General features: G+C 34.4%; 1 long non-coding RNA gene and 1 pseudogene across 1 annotated transcript; one reads left to right on the top strand and one right to left on the bottom strand.

The window, feature by feature from the left end:
* LOC130975853 (C-type lectin receptor-like tyrosine-protein kinase At1g52310) lies at positions 1–3,361 on the bottom strand (annotated as a pseudogene).
* A 1,288-nt stretch (positions 3,362–4,649) lies between these two features.
* Positions 4,650–8,045, top strand: LOC130976745 (uncharacterized). The gene is made up of 3 exons (XR_009084744.1): positions 4,650–5,115; positions 7,539–7,695; positions 7,814–8,045. It is a non-coding gene; the product is annotated as an uncharacterized LOC130976745 (long non-coding RNA).
* Positions 8,046–16,005: the final 7,960 nt, after the last annotated feature.

The following is a 16,005-nucleotide window of genomic DNA, read 5'->3' as shown; positions in this document are numbered from 1 at the left end:
TTATAGTGCCAGGGCATGTTGAAGTTGAGCTATCACTTCATTCATTGTTGGTCTCTCATTTGCTTCAAACTTCAAACAGCATTTTATGACATTCAAGGATACTTCCCAACACTGTGCTGCAATCTTTCCCTTTAGATTGAGATAAATAACCCCTTCAACAATCGGTAGCTTGTTTGTTAATACCATTTTTAAGAGAATTATACCAAAGGAATAAACATCACATTTATCTGTGAAATCATGTCCTTGTAACAACTCCGGAGCAGCATAATCTTCTGTAATAAGCCACCGAATTGGCGACTGGTTAATAACAACAAATGATTAAATAAGTAGTTTTGCTTTGAGAAGATAAAAGTGAAAATAAAAAGTCACCTGAATGAATTTTCTTGGACCAGGGGAGCCCAAAATCTGAGAGTTTGGGCACCATATCATAATCCAAAAGGATGTTGCTGAGTTTTATGTTATGGTGAAAAATTGATGCTGTGTGAAGGTAGCTCAATCCTTCTGCTACTCCAATGCATATTTCTAGTCTTTTCTTCCATGTTAGAGCTTCTTCATTCCAATTTAAGTGATAATGGAGAGATCCATTGGGAATATACATGTATACAAGAATCTTCTCATCAAATTCATCACAGAATCCAAAAAGAGAGACCAAATTCGGATGGCGAAGTTGGGAAATATTCTCAATATCTTTTAAATTCCACTGTAGATCATTATCAGAAATAAATAATCAATCTAAGTTCTTTATTGCAATTGAATGATAAGCAGCTCCATTTAGTAAGATACGACCTCTGTATGCTGTACCAAAGCTTCCTCTACCGACGACTCTGTGTTCAAAGTCAGGTTGTTCGCCTAAGATCGGCTAGAGAAAACTAATGGAATATCACCTTTTCTAAATGAATATCATGCATACAAATGACTTCACTTAAGTTTATAATGGTGGTGGACGATAAGGAATAACAACCATTGTTCTTTTTGATATCTGCTTGGACCTGCAATAACAAAGCATGCTCAAGCAACACTTCTACTTCCCCCATTGTTGGTCATTCATCAGGTTCATGCTTCAAGCATCTTTGTGTAACATCCATGAACACTTCCCAGCACTCTGGTGCAATCTTTCCCCTGAGGGTTGGATCAATGATCTCTTCGATTGGGAATCACTGCATAAAGGCTATTACATTCCATGGTTGAACTTGATCATCAATGAACTTCTCTAAGTATTTGATTTCACTCTTCCCCTCCAAATGTTGGTTACCTAACAGGTTGGCCTTGTTAAGAAACAAATCCTTCTCCTTCATGCATACCATTACAAGTAGAACCATACCAAAGGAGTAAACGTCACATTTATCTGTAACGGTCGGGCGTTGGAAACACTTAGGGGCTAAGTATCCAAATGTACCTATAAGTAAGAGTATTATTTGAGTTATTTAATTACATGTTTGCAATAGGCTATAAAAGAATTACCTGCAACATAATCTACTGCAATTGGTTTTGGCTTGGAAGTAGATAGTGGTCCCTACAATGAAAGCCCAAAGTCTAAGAGCTTAGGCACCATATTGCTATCCAAAAGGATGTTACTAGGTTTTATGTCACAATGAAAGATAGAGCGCTCGGCACCAGCACGAAGGCAGTGTAGTCCACGCGCCACTCCTTTACATATCTCTAACGAGTAAATGTTTAGAATGGTTCCTGAAATTCAAATCGTTACTCAATTTAGTCCTTAACTTTTAAAAATGACCAATTAAATCCCTGAAATTCGAAAAAGTGCATCTCCGTTAGTCTCTCAGAGAACTGCCATCTAAACGTTGATGATGTGGAGCGTAAACTGACATGTGAGCATTCCAATTGTATGCTGATGTGTACCAAGCTTGAATTTGATTCAAATTGGAATCTGAAATTGCTTAATAATACCAAAATTAGTCTATCTTCCATTATAAAACCCTAATCCTCAAATTCTTGTCTTCTCTTCTTCAATCTCTCTTCTGTCTTCTTCTCTTCTTCGACCTCTCCACTATATTTCAGTTCATCTTGTTTTCTCATTTGTGTGAGTGATGATGGGTGGTGGGGAGAGAAGTCAAAGTAGCTCAAGTTGGAACAACTCTACAGGAGACCTTATGGCAGCAAAAGAATGTGCAACAGGGGAGGTAAGAAAGTTGTTTTCTGCAACTGCGGGCTTCAGATGGTGATGAAGTACTCAACGACGACAGAGAATTCTGGTAGACCATTTTATAGTTTTCTAAACTCTGGGGTAAGGTTATGGCTCTAAAGAAAATGTTAAGATGGTTTCACTTTGAGTTTGGATTCACCTGCATTTTTTACTTTGCAGTATGAAACCATTGTAATTTTTTTTGCTGGGCTGATTGATGTGAAGAACCAGTTTGTATAACACCCATTCCGCTAGAAGTTTTGCATGAGTTCAACTGGAGGATGACAAGTTTAGAGAGTGATGTTAAGACCTTAAAGATGATGACAATGGTGCTGCTGGTTTTTGTAGTTACTTTTGATGTGTGTTTAGATTTTATCTTGTTAAGTTTTATAGTCAATGAATGATGATTATGTTATGAAGTTTAAAATTCCTAAGTGTTATGTAATGTCTTGATGAAGATGCCATGAAATGAAATACTAATCTTGCATAAGTTCAACTCTTGATGCTGCACTTGTTCTGCTAAACTTGTGATCAATTAAACAAAAAAGAGATAAATCAAAACATGTAATGAAGCTAAATATGAATTTAATTTAACATAACATAACATTTTTCGGGGCATTAAACAAGTGTTATTTGTGCTAAAACACATTGTACATAATATACTATCACAACCCAAAACATCATAGGCCATAACAACATCAAAGGCCATACATACAGGTTTCAAAAGTTACATTATAAAAAGAGTAAACTACCATTTTTACCCACGAAAGTTTTAAACACTGACAAATCTACCCACAAAAAAAAGAAATTACCATTTATATCCATAAAAGGTGGTTCCATATAACAAAATTATCCAAACACTAAAAAATTATTTTAAAACCCCAAATTATCTTTTTTCTAACCCTAATCTCAACCCCCTTCTTCCAAATCTCATCCCTTCCTTTATTCTTTTCCGAAATTTCACTACCTCCTTCACCAACACCACTACCATCTCCACTGCCACCAACCGTTAACCTCACCTTTCTCTTTCTCCACAGTCATAAACAACAACGATAATGATGATCCTTTGCTTTTTGCAACCTTTGCTTCTTGCAACTGCTCCTCTGCTCTTCTATTACAAACACGCCGCCACTCATTCCTCTTCTTAACCACCTCCACTTCGATGACCACCACTCTTTTACTATCTCTTACCTCATCACTAAGTGCGGTTTCTTCCATGAAAACGCTCTCAGAGCACACAAGCGCGTTCTCTTTGACACCCCATCAAGCCAGATTTCATCATCTCTTTTTCAAAGCCCACGGTTTCTCACTCTCCCATGTGCAAGATTCCTGTGTTACTTACATGCGACCCCACCAAAGCGATCTTGCCAAAGTTTCAATTTTTAGCATCTAAATGTGCTTCTCCTTCTGACATTGTATTGCAAGTGATGGAGGAAGGGTGGTGATGGTAATGGTGGTAATAGAGTGTTGATAGGATTTAGGATTGGAGAAGTGATAATGAGAAGTAAAATTAAAAGTTAGAGTGAAGTTGTTGTTGTTTATGGCTGTGACAGTGGAGAAGGAAAAAGATGAGGCTGACTGTTGGTGACGGTAGCGGTGATGATGGTGTTGGTGAAGGAGATGGTAAAATTGATGAAAAAAATAAAAAGAGGGTTAAAATTTGCGAGAGGAGTATTGAGATTAGAGTTAAGAAAAGGATAATTTGGGATTTTTAGGTTATTTTTTAACGTTTGGATAATTTTGTCATATAGAATCTATCTTTCATGGATAAAAATGGTAATTTCTTTTTTTTTTTGTAGGTAGATTTGTCAGTGTTTAAAACTTTCGTGAGTAGAAATGGTAATTTACTCTTACAAAAAACATAACATTGTTTAACCATAGCATTCAACCACAATGGCATGAACTCAAAAGGTGACTACACATTGTGCTAACTAGACATTTTTTTTCAGTGGGTTGAATCCTAGAGTTGGAACAAACTTTAAGAAGGAGGCCAGTTTTTCAGAGGTTGTTGCACTAGCTCCCTGAATAGTCTTTCTTGAAATCTTAGTTGGATGTGGAGCAGCCGCAGAAGTAGCAGCAGTGGATGCAGTTGTCCTCTTGATAGGGAGTTCGTTATGCCTTTCACTTTTAGTCCTCAAAAGTCCTTTCTTGGCATTTTTCTGTAGTCTTTGCAGCCTGTGATAGTAATAACAACAATAACATCCATAATGCTAATAATAATAACTAGAATGAGACCCGCGCAATGCGCGGATATAACACTCCGATTCTCCACAGAGTTAATCTCAGAAATTCTGTGATGAGAAATTCGATAAATATCTAAGAATCACCTCACTATAAAATAATAAGGTAGACTTAGACTTAATAAGTAAAAAGAACAGTATAGATATATCATTAAGATTAGTCAAATATAAACCAACACACATTAAATCGTTTTTTTTCGGTTCAACCAGACCATAAACATATGCATCGTCAGAAATCTAACCATGATTAAAGCCCTAATCTTCTTCATTCTTTCTCTGATAACCGAAACAGAGAGAAGCCTCCTCCCAACCAAGGTTACACCTCTTGGTTTCCTCATATGATAATGGGCTTTGGTTAGGTATTCTCTGGAGGAAGAACCACATAACTCTCTTCACCACCTTACTCCACTTCTTTTTCTCCTATTTATACGCCCACCGCTTCTATTGGGTCTCCCTTTTTCAACGTAAGAAACAGAAGGCAGCAAAGATAGGGAGAGAGAGAGCAGAACCAAGACGGAAAGAAGGAGAGACAGGACAAGTTCCTCCACTTCTTCTTCTACTTATATGAGTGCTTGCTTCATCTGGGTCATCACAGACACGCACAAATAGAAGAAAGAAAAGAATGAAACGGAGTGAGGGAGAAGGGAGGAGTGACTGAAACTTCAATTTTGTGTGGCTAAGGATTTTTAATTCAAGGAAGAAGCACAAACAGAATTTTGAACTTCAAAAGAGGTAAGGGTTTGAGTGTTTAGAAGGATATGTTTGTGACTGATTGATGGTGCTGTTGGTGAATTGTAGGTTTGATAATGTTATTTGGGGTTTTAAGTTGCTATGTGTAGAATTTACTTGAAGGCTAAAGGCCATGTTTTATGATTGAATTAGTTGGTAGTATAAGTTGTTGTGCTTGAGATGGGTTCTGTTATAACTAAACCCAGTTGGATGATGATGAATGATGATTTATTATGTGAATGAATGATAGAAAGTACATGTGGAAATTCTGTTTTTAACATGATGCAGAAAAATGAATGTTCACTTGTGTATAAGCACTGGAAAACTTGGAAAATATTGAATCTGGATTTTTGGGGCTGTGCTAATTACTCTAGCAACTTTGGTTAGTCACAAGAAAGTTGGAATTATGGTTTTAGAGGAATTTTAGGCTTAAATATAATATTTGGTATGTGAGGTTGTTGGAAATACTTTGTGCAGAATTTCTGCAGAAATCTGCATAATCGGCAGCAGAACAAACGATTTTCTGGGAGCGGTCCAGACCTAATTTTTAAATGAAGTTATTTTTCTATAAAACTTCAGTATGTCTTGAATATTCCATAAAAATTTCCGGGAATTTGGCCAAGCGGTTTGGAAAATATGAATTTTTGAAGTTTAGTGGTTGCTGCAGATTTTTATGGTTTTCTGGTTCTGCAGTACCAACTTCCAGACGCTATAACTTTTAATTTAAACAAAATTTTGAGTTGATTTTAAAAGGATTTTAAAGATCTATCAGTCTATTTTAAGTGAGTACAAGTTTCATGTTCATATCTATTTTATAGATTTAGATAAGTCACTTGGAAGGTCGGTTATTTGCTGGAAACTCTGAACTGGTTTATGAAAACAGGGCTCCACTTCCAATTGATAATTAATTAATCAAATGAAGTGATATGAATCTGAAACTTGTGGATTCTGAAACTTACAGACATTGACTGCAATCTCACCAAAATTTAGAAGCAACGAATTAGAATCGATATTATTATGAATTTTATAAAAACGCTGCTGCTTGCTGTTTTTCTGAATCTTTACAAGTGCAGTAGCAGAATTTTAAAACCTTGAATAAATTTCAATTCTAATCCAAATGTAGTAAAATATAATTCAAAGTAAATATTAGGATCTCTAGAATTACTTTGATAAGAGAGATAGTCCGTGCGTAAGCTTTCACAACATAAAAATCACATAACAAGACAGCAAGGTGCTGTTCCTACAAACCTAGAATAACAGTCTCGGTTTTTCCTCAATAGCTGGAGATAGACTGCCCAGAAAAATATGATTTCTAGACCCTTATAAATTTGAGTTCAATACGAACATGTGGACATAAAGTTTGCGTGAATCTGAGTCCGTTTTTGATATTAATCGTTAGATAGAAAACCGGTCGCCAAAAAGGTATTAGGCTAAACAAGCTAAGAAGTGAATAAGAATGCAAGTTACCCCTAGGAAGGTTAAAGTTAAAAGGGTGATGCGGAGGTATGCTTAGTAATATGGTGATGTGGAGGTATGCTTAGTTATGTAGTGATGTGGAGGTATGTATATTTATAAGGTGATGCGGAGGCATGATGAAAAGACAGGAAATAAGAAACAATGAATGAAAAGGATAGTTGAATGTTATTTGTTTGACTGGGTCTTTGTGCCAAACTGCTAATGCAGAAGTGCCCGCCTAACTGATAGCCTAAGATTGCTAATGCGGGAATGTCTGCCTAATTGATAGTATATTGTGTGTTGAATGGGTCTTTGTGCCAAATTACTAATGCGAAAGTGTCCGCCTAACTGATAGCCTGAGATTGCTAATGCGGAAATGTTCGCCTAACTGATAGCACTGTTTCTTACTGTGATACACATTAAAATGTTATTATGATGAGGCCTAACTGACACGGGTAACCGTGATGCCAAGGTGTCTAACTGACACAGTAAAGGAACCATATTCGGGGTTCACCCCGAGTAACGTCGGGTTGCGGGTAGACAACCGACGCATGAGCTCATGGCCTGCACTAGGAACAGGCATGCATCATAAATTGTTTGCACATTTGATTGTGATTGTTTACTGTTCATTCTTTCTGCGATGTGCCATCTGCTTCTTGTTAATTCTCTATTTTCTAATTCTTGTCTATATATTAAGATTATGACGTAACTTTCTCAAAGCTTAGAATAAGGTAATAGAGTTAGGAATAATAATCATAGAGAATAGCGTGAGAACGGCATTCATCCCAAAGAAAGATGCCAAGAAAGAGTTATGTCAGAGCCCACGATACGGAAGTAGCCGAGAGACTTAGTAAACGAGTTATTACGATAGAGCCAAAACTCTAGGTTTCACGAGAGAGATGTGCTTTCACAATGTCACCTTACTGGGAACCATATAGGTTCTCACCCCTTCCTTTTTCCTTCCCCTACAGATGGAAGATCCAGACTTGATCGCCGTCACAGGAGTTATATTCAGAGAGGTACCAGAGGAGCACGTGTTGTCGGAACTTGCAGGAGATGCTCGAAACTAGTCTTGAGCTGATGGTTGCAAACTTGTGCCTCGACGGTGGAAAGAATGTACGATAGATGGTATTCATTCCTTAGACTTTGCTTTTCCTCACTTCTGTAGCATTTTTTAGGGATAGAACTTGATATTTCCTTTTCTTTTAACCCGGGTACCAGCTTAAGGGTTTTCTATATGAACCAGGTATTTGGAAAGCTGTCAGTTATATGGAGCATGCATTAGGCGGCAAGAAACTGCTTCATGCGAAGGGGCGAAGCGCTGGTTCCTCAATCGCTGTTCTCACGCGCGAAGTGCAGCAAGCAATTACGCGTTGCTTTCAAGGTTGCTTTAGTGATATCGTATTCTTCCTCAAGCTTTGAGTGGCTCTTAGCTGGTCGGGTTGCCGGCCCGCAGACCCCGTTTCGGTGCCAATACCTTAGACGAGGAGTGGAAACAATACCACTAGAGATAGCTATATATATATATATATAAGCGTGTCAAGTTTGTATGAACTAACGTAAGACGTATATATGTATGAATGCTTTTCTGTGATCTTATTGCTAAATTTAACTTTGCTGTTAGTCTGGTATTTATTTTATATTGTATATCTCTGAAGATGTTCATGGTTTTGTTAATAGGTTTGTTAAAACAACTATATGATAAAAATAAGTTAACATATGCGATCCCGTTAGTACGAAATGCTCATATGTAGTAAATATTATCGAGTCTAGAGTTTTATAGGGCTATCGGGAAGTAACACTCGACGACTGGCAGTGATCCGGACCTGTCAGAAATTGGGTTGTTACACGCGGAGCAGTAAATTAATGATAATATATAATAAATATTAAAAATTGTTATGTTTTGTAGAATTAAATTTAATATGTGTAAACTAAAGTTAAATTTGAAAGGTATTTTATTTAAAATAATTTGTGGTACAAAAGATTTGGATGTTGGAGTTGTACAAAGTGACATTTTTATTTGGTAGTTTGATTTTTGCATTTGTTTTAGTTGATGGACTTAGTCTTCTTATGTGGCGTTCGTCCTCATTTTCTTTGTTGGTTGTTGTTAGAGTTGTTGCTTTCTTCTTTCTATCGTAGGTTCTTGTGAAGGTATGTTCTTTATGAATTATTTGATTACATGTGCCACAAATTTAGTTGTCTCCTTTTTTATATACTTTTTTCTGACACTTTTCACATTCAACATACTTCTATCCAAATTTGTCATCAATTTCGTTTATAGTTGTTAAAATTGTGAAGATCTTTTCCTATTTGAATATTCAATTCATTAGGTATATGGTATTTGAGTAAGTATGAATATATGATGTATGTTGTGAATTATTTTTTGTCATACCTGATCATGAGATTTCCATTATATGGCCATTAGATCTTGGATAGTTATTAATGTCTAATCATTCTACTCTGAAGATTTGTGTTGACATTGTCTTGCCTTGGTATCTCCATTACTTCTTCATGTTGATCAGTCCTGTTTAAAAAAAATTTATATTTGTAAAATTGAATAATTAAATAAATAAATTAATTTTTGAGAGACTTATTAATTATGAAATACCCAAAAGTCAACTGTGTGAATTCTTTAATTTGTAGGTTGATGCAAATTTTTGTACTTGAAGTTGTGCTAACCGAATAATCACCTAATATATTATAATATAATAGGTTATATAAAATATAATTCTTTGAGCCAAGAAAAATAATAAATTTAAAATTTTTTAAAAAGATCATATCTTTGTATTTACTAACCTATGATGTGAGTGTAACAATTTTTTGGCCATTTATTTGTATTGTAATTTTTTTGTTTATCTGGTTTGAGAGATTTCTCCGCAACGTGACTTTCAACACGATGTTCTCAAAATTATTAATATTTTATTAATAATTAATATGTAAATAAAAAATGAATTGATTGTATATTTTTTTACTCTTTAAGTATCAATTCCATTCTTTGTATTTTTCTTGGTTTTTCTTTAATATCTACTTGTTCTTCTTCTCCTAGGACATGTAATTTTCCAACGACATCTACAATAAAAAGAATAAAAATGTGTAAAGTTTTTTTTGAATAAGTTATTTTTAACAAGAATAATTGAAATAGTATAAAGTGAAATTACCTGTTAATATTTTTCTTTGACTTACTCTATCAGACAATGTTGCAAACAATACAAATTCAAAATAGTGTTGGAAAATGTTCAAAATTGGATCTTTAATTTCTTTTACAACAGTTGTGAGTAAAAAATTTGCTTTCATTATACCTTTAATTGATCTATACAAATCATTTGCATATTTTATTTTCAAATTTTTTATAGTATAGACTTTTTTTTGTAACAAATGTTTGAATTTGTTCATCATATTTTTTTCACAATTACATGAAGAAGTGTTTCCTGCAGTGTTAGTAAATCATAGTTAATAATTAGTTAAAAAAATGATTACGCTTATTTTTTAAAAATTTATTAAAAAAAGATCAATGAATAGCATATTGAAAGAAGTATAATTTTAACGATATTAAAATACAATTATATATAAAGCATTATAAAATAATATAAAAGTATAAAAAGCAAAAATAATTTAATTTTTTTCATAAATTCAATTTAAAAATACAATAAATATGTTTGTTTTGTACCTTCTCATCTAATATAATCATTTCTAAGCAAAGATGCTCCTCTTTATTTGTGGGTGTTAATATTTTTCATAGACGAACCACGCAAACTTTGATAAACTAATTGTCTTTTTGTTTGACGATATTGTCCAAAGAATGATGCTCCAATGAGTAAGTTTGAGATGTTGTGTAGTTCGGAAATAAATTTCTTGTGCTAAATTTGATGTTATTTGAAGGAATAATGATAAGAAACTTATATAAATAGTTCAAATACTATGAAATTTGAATATTTGTAACGTAAAATTTATTACAATTAATAATATTATTATGACATTTGTAATATGGATGTTTATTACATTTAATAAGTTATTTATAGAAATTAATAAATTAATTATTGGAGTTACAAATTTGATTTTTGTATATATATATATATATATATATATATATATTGTTGATTTGGAAATAATAATTGATTTGGCAAAAACTGAGTGGTTGATTCTAATATTTTGCCAAGTAAGCGATGTTGCTGACATGACACTAATAGGAAGAAAAAATTATTTTAAAAGTAATGTGAATAAACTTATGTATCTACTTTTATATATTAAGAATAAATGATAAAGGACTTGTGACAATATAAAGTGTCATTATATGGATGAGGACACTATCCAAAATCATAACATGAAACCAAAAACATATCCTCTCAAGGGACAAAAAAATGGATTTGTTTTTAAAGATTAATCTGCTCCACAACAACTCAATATTTTTTCTTTTATGATATTTTTTTAGTCTAGTAGAATAAAGATTAATTTGTTATAGACCTAAATTTTGTTTAAGATTTTGTTATTAGTCAATAAATTATTACATATATATAAAAAAAAATTCAAACTCCCAACAATTATTTAGGGGGACACAAGTCAATCCAAATTGATTAACTCAAACTTTAATTTTGATTAGTGTTTTTATTATTATTACCTGAGTTGCAGGTTCTTGTTCAGATCTTTAACCCCCTTTAGCAACAACTTCTGTTTGAATTTTAGTTTGTCTTCTTTCAATACCAACCTTACCTTCTGCACTAACAACCTCACCTTCCTTACCTTCAACATTAGCATCACTCTCAGTTGCAACATTTTCGACAGCTTTTACAGTAACTGCTAGCTCATCAGTCTTTTATTTTTTTGCTATTTTACAACCCCTTGTTGTGTGACCAACATCTCCACATGTTCCACAAGTGAATTTGCCATATTTTCTGTTCAATTTAGTTGTAGTGCGCTCTTGGCTTCCCCGAATAGGTGTCTCACGTGCATCTTTTTTTCTTGCATAATGTGATGGCCTTTCACAGGGTTTGCTCCTTACGGGTGGTAAGCAATGGAGGTATTGTAAAGTCTCCCACAACTCTTGGCCTCTTACCATTGATATGGTACTTATAAGTCTTATTATATGATCCCATTGTTAGCCATGTATGGACATAATTCTCGGGCCTACCATTCATGACTAAAATTGTAGCTATTGCATGACGACAAGGTAACCCTAGCAAATAACGAAATTGAGTAATTAAGTATTTATGATAGGTATGCTACCATACAATTACACACAAGAAAACAAAATATTGCTTACCCGATAACTGCCAAGACCTACAGCTACATATTTGGTTTCTCAAATCAACCACCACATTATATGATTCACCATGCACTTCAAACATGACCTCAGCCGCATCTCCAGACCACATTAGTGTATGATACCTGATGTGATACCTCTCTTTCGCAAGTCTACTTTGTTGAATCGGAGGTAAGTGTCCACATGGCTCGAGAGTTTCAGTTTGTTCCTTGCCATACTAGTCATGGCATACCTTCTAACTTCCTCCAGTAAAGTCAAGATAGGCTTGCATCTGTATGGTTTGGTGGCAGCATTGAACACCTCACACATGTTGTTACACATATTGTCGACCTTTGGAAAGTCCTTGTAGTGAGCCCTGGTCCATGCCTGCCTAGAAAATTTGTCTAAATACACCCACGCCTTCTCATTTACCCTCTTTATTGACTGCATATGTCCATTGAATTCCTGGACAGTCATTGCTCTAACACACTTCCATAGCAAGCTCTTCAAGTGTGAGTCCTTCCATTGTTTCTAGAAGTTTTGCCACAGGTGCCACGCACAAAAGCGGTGATACGCGCCTGGCATAACCTCATGCAATGTCGGGATCAGACTCTACAAGGTAACAAAATAGTCATTTAATATATGTTACATTCACCGATAACATAGACAACTTAATTCAGAATAGTCCTTCAATTTTTGGTTATTAATACAAAATAGTCCTTCGAATTGTATTCATTAATTCAAAATGGTCCTTAAAATCATATATCATACTTCTAATTGAACCATATAGATTACCTTCTACATGTCAAAGATGAAGCACCAACCATGCTCTGTCTGGTCTCCAATATCTTCATGCAAGAGCTCCAAGAACCACTTCCAATTGTCTTTGTTCTCAACCTGAACAATAACCCATGCAATTGGATATACATAATTATTCGCGTCTTGACCCATGATGCACAACAGCCAACTTTCATAATAGGTCTTCAAAAAAGCACCATGTAGTCCTACCAAGAGTGTACAGCCACCCACAAAACCTTTCTTGCATCCATCCAAACAGATATAAAACCTTTCAAATACACCGTCTCCATTAGGCATCGTACTAATACCTAACTTGATAGTTGAACCCAGATTAGATCTCAACAGATCCTCTGTATAATCTCTGAGTTTAGCATATTTTGTAACTTTATCACCCCTCACTATTTTCCTTGCATCACCCAAAGCTCTTGTAATTGTAGTCCTAGACAATTGTATTCCAGTTTTTGCCTTAAAGTAATTAAAAATCTCACAGTGTCTAAATGTGGGGAGCTTCTTAACATTCTTAACAAGTATATAAGTTACCCAAGACCTAGTTGCACATCTATTCTTAAAAATTCTCTCACATGTATGATCATCATTAAAAGTCTTAATTTACCAACATCCATTCCGTTTGTTATAAGAATAAAACACCATTCAAGGACAATCTTCATTCTTGCATACCACCCTACATCTAGTAGTGTCATTTTTCTTGTATCTAACACCCCTACTCTCTTGCATCGTATAATTTCTAACCCCTTTCTTAAAAGCATCCCTAGTGGTAAACTCCATACCTAGCTATAACCTTACATGTCCAAATTTGGCAGCATCATTGAAGATGAGATTCACAACTGGGTCTACATCGTCTTTAGAGTCTGGTGGAGTCTTCAATTTATCAGATTTTCAACTATCATAAAAAAAAGATACTACTATACAGATTCATGCATTACATCATCGGAAAAAAAAAGAATAAATTAGTAATTATACTTAAATGGAATTAATTATAATAAAAAAACATAATTTACATACATAGCAAGTTTTCTTCTTCTTCGTCATCATCTACCTCCTTCTCATAATCAAATGCATCCATTGAAGGGGGACGGAGAACATCTTCATCACCAGAAGTCTTTTTCTTGCCTTTATCATTGTCATTGTCAGCCTTCTTTTTCCTCCTATTTCTAGAAGGACCAACATCATCATCGTTATCATTGCTTGAGTCTACACATCCAAGTCGCATGTGTGGTTTGTATAAACTGTCATCTGCAGACTCATAAGAATCAGATGAGCTATCAACATTCAAGTGAACTGGCTCCTTGTTTATTTGTTTTCTTCAGCCTTGTGATCATATGATATACTTTCTAGAAATTTTTGTAGATGTATTAAATTTAAAGTTAATAGGCTTGGCTTATTTCTTTGATGTACTAGATTTTTTAATTTGTGCATTATTGGTTGCGGGGTTGGGTTCAGAGAAAATTTTGTGAGATATGACTTTGGAAGTAATGGGATTTGGTTGGGATAGAGATTTAGGAGACTTGGCTTGTGAGCAAGGTTTGGATACATTTATCTAGAGGGCAGTGGATTTTAGTGTAGTGGACTTGGAGGCAATGGGTTGGGAGGCAGTGGACTTTGGGGCAGTGGGCTGAGAGGAAGTGGGCTTGGGGTAGTGGGCAATGGATAATGGGCTTGGGTCAGTGGATTTCAGTTCAACTGGGATAAAGGTGATTGGTTCTTCAAGTTGGCTTAATATTATGCTGGCTTCTTTCGCAGATTCAACACCTACTACTCTAACTTTTTCCATGTCTTCCATTCCAACCTTCTAGCTTATAGCATGATCATCATCATCTTCAGTCTCAGACAACTCCATTACATCAATTATATCAGGAATCGAAAGTCTGTGCTCAAAATAGATGTGGATGACATTGTTATTCTCATGGTAGTTCCTGATCATATTAACATGGCCCTGGTCCACTTGCAATCTCCTGAGAACAAATTCCAACCCACCTTTAGGGTCCAAAAACCAATATGCTTTAGCCTTGTCATATCCCAATTTCTTATAATAACTTGTTACCATAAACACGTCAACATAGTCTTCATCAACTCCAACCCATTCATCATACACTTCCACCAGGATCTGTCTCAAACTTTCCATCATGGTGGAAAACAAGTTTCAATTGATCAGGCATATAAAGTTTACAGCACAATGCAAAAACAGAGAGCATTAGTCATTTTGTAGCAAAACAACCATGTTGCGTAGAACAAGAAATCAACACTATATTTGTAATAAGAATGCATACATTTACTTCCTAATGATTATAGCTTAAACCACACTATGATTACAAGGTTCATATCAAAAACCCTAAACCTTAACATTTGCGCCAGTAACAACCACAGCATTCTAAACCACTCATTTATGTATACAGTGACTCATTCACATATAAGTACCGAAAATCCTCAACAAAATACAAAAAATGGAAGAGAAGGATCAACATGAACCCTTACCTCTCACCGTTGATAGTGTGCGAAGTTGATACTTCATCGATAAGTCCTTTACAGACAGAAGAAAATAAATTTTAAAGATGATCGCCAGTGAAAAAATGTGAGTGGGAAGTATGGGAGAACGAACGGATAGAGATGAAGAGAATGCTTTTTTGAGGTTTTGGTGGAAAACGTTGAAAATGAAGGGGACTAGTGGGAATTGTTTATTCCAAGGGGAGAAGATGTTGAACGATGTCGTTTCACACAGTTAAGGCATCCCTCTCCCTCAACGACGTCGTTTAATGAAATGCCCACATGGAAATTCATACTCCACATCATCAACGTTTAGACGTTAGTTCTCTGAAGAACTAACGGAGATGCACTTTTTCAAAGTTTAAAGATTTAATTGGTTATTTTTAAAAATCAAGGATTAAATTGAGTAACGATTTAAATTTCATAGACCATTTTAAACATTTATTCTATCTCTAGCCTTTTCTACCATGATAATGGTTTCTAGTCTCTATTGTAAATTTTATTATTATTATTATTATTATTATTATTATTATTATTATTATTATTATTATTATTATTATTGCAACTTTTCACTTAGTTGTTTCTATGAATTTATTTTTAAATAGATTATTTAACTATAAATTAATCTTATACAAATGTGATAGTGTAAAAGATTTATTAAATGATTATAATCTAAAGAAAGGCTCTCAAATACTATGACAAAAACATTTGTTTCACAAAGTGATGTCCAATCAGAAATATCCTTATAATAAATCAAACAAGTATTAATACTAAATCATAACATTAAACTCTATGTTACAAATAAATACTCTTATTTAATATTTATATATTTTTTGACACTTACTAACAAAATTATATCCTATAAAAAAAAACTGAACTTACCAATACTAATATCATCTGAT

This window comes from Arachis stenosperma, chromosome 4 (assembly GCF_014773155.1).
Source record: "Arachis stenosperma cultivar V10309 chromosome 4, arast.V10309.gnm1.PFL2, whole genome shotgun sequence".
Taxonomy (NCBI): domain Eukaryota; kingdom Viridiplantae; phylum Streptophyta; class Magnoliopsida; order Fabales; family Fabaceae; genus Arachis; species Arachis stenosperma.
This window is presented reverse-complemented; position numbering and strand designations above follow the sequence as displayed.